The 3,281-nt window shown below is 46.0% G+C and overlaps 1 pseudogene; it reads right to left on the minus strand.

Moving 5' to 3' along the window:
* Positions 1-1,953: 1,953 nt before the first annotated feature.
* On the minus strand, positions 1,954-2,984 carry LOC113890458 (annotated as a pseudogene).
* Positions 2,985-3,281: the final 297 nt, after the last annotated feature.

A 3,281-nucleotide genomic window follows, 5' to 3' on the forward strand; every position in this document is an offset into this window, starting at 1 on the left:
ATCTATTTCTCACTTCCACTGTATAATAATAAGTGATTTGATATAGGTCATACCTGAATGGTCTAATGGTTTTCCCTACTTTCTTCAATTTAAGTCTGAATTTGGCAATAAGGAGTTCACGATCCGAGCCACAGTCAGCTCCCGGTCTTGTTTTTGCTGACTGTATAGAGCTTCTCCATCTTTGGCTGCAAAGAATATAATCACTCTGATTTCAGTGTTGACCATCTGGTGATGTCCATGTATAGAGTCTTCTCTTGTGTTGTTGGAAGAGGGTGTTTGCTATGACCAGTGCATTTTCTTGGCAAAACTCTATTAGCCTTTGCCCTGCTTCATTCCGTATTCCAAGGCCAAATTTGCCTGTTACTCCAGGTGTTTCTTGACTTCCTACTTTTGCATTCCAGTCCCCTATAATGAAAAGGACATCTTTTTTGGGTGTTAGTTCTAAAAGGTCTTGTAGGTCTTCATAGAACCATTCAACTTCAGCCTCTTCAGCATTACTGGTTGGGGCATAGATATTGAATGGTTTGCCTTGGAAACAAACAGAGATCATTCTGTTCTTTTTGAGATTGCATCCAAGTACTGCATTTCAGACTCTTTTGTTGACCATGATGGCTACTCCATTTCTTCTAAGGGATTCCTGCCCGCAGTAGTAGATATAATGGTCATCTGAGTTAAATTCACCCATTCCAGTCCATTTTAGTTCTCTGATTCCTAGAATGTCGACGTTCACTCTTGCCATCTCCTGTTTGACCACTTCCAATTTGCCTTGATTCATGGACCTAACATTCCAGGTTCCTATGCAATATTGCTGGAGAAGGCAATGACACCCCACTCCAGTTCCCTTGCCTAGAAAAATCCCATGGATGGAGGAGCCTGGTAGGCTGCAGTCCATGGGGTCTCTAAGAGTCCGAAACGACTGAGCGACTTCACTTTCACTTTTCACTTTCATGCATTGGAGAAGGAAATGGCAACCCACTCCAGTGTTCTTGCCTGGAGAATCCCAGGGACGGGGGAGCCTGGTGGGCTGCCGTCTATGGGGTCACACAGAGTCGGACACAACTGAAGCAACGCAGCAGCAACAGCAGCATGCAATATTGCTCTTTACAGCACCGGACCTTGCTTCTATCACCAGTCACATCCACAGCTGGGTATTGCTTTTGCTTTGGCTCCATCCCTTCATTCTTTCTGGAGTTATTTCTCCACTGATCTCCAGTAGCATATTGGGCACCTACCGACCTGGGGAGTTCCTCTTTCAGTATCCTATCATTTTGCCTTTTCATACTGTTCATGGGGTTCTCAAGGCAAGAATATTGAAGTGGTTTGCCATTCCCTTCTCCAGTGGACCACATTCTGTCAGCCTTCTCCACCATGACCCGCCAGTCTTGGGTAGCCCCAAATGGCATGGCTTGTTTTCACTGAGTTAGACCAGGCTGCAGTCCGTGTGATTAGATTGACTAGTTTTCTGTGATTATGGTTTCAGTGTGTCTGCCCTCTGATGCCCTCTCACAGCACTTACCATCTCACTTTGGTTTCTCTTACCTTTGATGTGGGGTATCTCTTCACGGCTGCTCCAGCAAAGCGCAGCCACTGCTCCTTACCTTGGAGGAGGGGTATCTCCTCACCGCTGCCCCTGCTGACCTTGAAAGTGGAGTGGCTCCTCTCAGCCCTCCTGAGCCACACATACAATACATTCTCTTTCCCACACATATGCATACACAGATAATCATTTGAAGTTCAGTTGAGGGCACTTCTAATGTGCTGCTCCGTACAATTATTCGAATCATGTTTGGACCCACTTTCTTCACAAAATCGGGGATAGAGCAGGAAATAAAAAGGTTGGTTTGGTGTGACTGAGATTCCTTTAACTGTACACTGTGGTGAATAATTTTTTCCCGTAGTAGTGCTGTGAACTGCTGACTCACTGTGGTTTCTGTGAGGAGACTTGGTAATGGATCACACATTCATTGTCATGCTAGGGGAGGAACTCTCACTCTGAAAAGGATTCAAGGAATTTCCCCTCATTTCGCCGTCATCTCTTGGAGTGCCCGGCTGATCACTCAGGCTCATATTATTGGGGGAATTCTTGGAAATACTGTCCATATCTCCTGAGCCTAAAGAGCCATTCATGTGATGTGACTCCATGCCTCCTAATCCACCCATAGGACCATCTGATCCAGGGCCCATTGGAAAATTAGGCCTGTTAGGTCCTGGAGGTATTGCATTCATTAAAGTATACATATTGTCTCTAGAGTTGGTTGAATCTGCTGGACTAGGCATGAAGGGTGTTCCTGGTGGCCCTCCACCTCCAGGAGGACCTACATAATTCCCAGGAGATGCTGAGGAGTATGGTCTTGAATTGGCATTTGTTGGGTTTGGCCAAGGTCTACCACCACCTGGGCCCATGTTCATTCCAGGCATTCCGGGGCCACCCAAAACATTCCTTTTGGAGGAGTCATTCTCTGCATTGGCCTACCCATATTTGGATGACCTTGTTGTCGAGTTGGGTCCATTCCACTGGGAACTAATGGCTGACTTCCTGGGACACCTCCAAGTGCCTGGTTAGGTATCCTCAATGGGGGCCTTGGACCTCCAGGGTACTGAGGTGACATAAAAGGCTGAAAGAACCCTGGTGGTACAGGGCCTACTGCCATGCTATCTCCTGGGGGAATGTTTCCTAGCACTGGACTGGGAGCTGCTGCAGCACTGTAATCATGGAAGGCTTTTGCTTCACTTGAATGTCCACGTTTCCCGTCTTTCTGGAGCTGCACAGTAGAGACCCCAAAATACACACCACCAAGAATGTAAGAATCCTGATGGCTCCCGCAAAGTGATGTTCTTTTCCCATCTTATCTCTGATAAAATGTTTGGGCTGATTTCTGAGCTCCTACATGGAGCAGATACTCATATACGTAGAGTGCTAACTTCTCCTGGGCCTGGCTGTCAGATGGGACGACACTGTTGTTACTCTAGCCTTTGCCGTACATGCTTGTGCCGAGAGCAGCTCCCGCTGTCACACACCTGTCAACCCATCACAGCCTCCCCGGGAACAGCCCCATCCCCATGGCGACCCATGCAACCACCAAGGATTGACATTTCTATATTGAATTTTTCCTTCTAGAAATATGGTTTACCTTTCCATAGTCATTTCCTGATCTTTAAGATTTTATCTTTTTCCTTATAGAGACCATGGACTTTAATACTTTTTACTAATTTTATCAACATAATTTACTATATCAATAACATAAAGAAACAAACCCGTAAGACTGTATCAATAGATACCC

This window comes from Bos indicus x Bos taurus, chromosome 3 (genome assembly GCF_003369695.1).
Source record: "Bos indicus x Bos taurus breed Angus x Brahman F1 hybrid chromosome 3, Bos_hybrid_MaternalHap_v2.0, whole genome shotgun sequence".
NCBI classification, from domain to species: domain Eukaryota; kingdom Metazoa; phylum Chordata; class Mammalia; order Artiodactyla; family Bovidae; genus Bos; species Bos indicus x Bos taurus.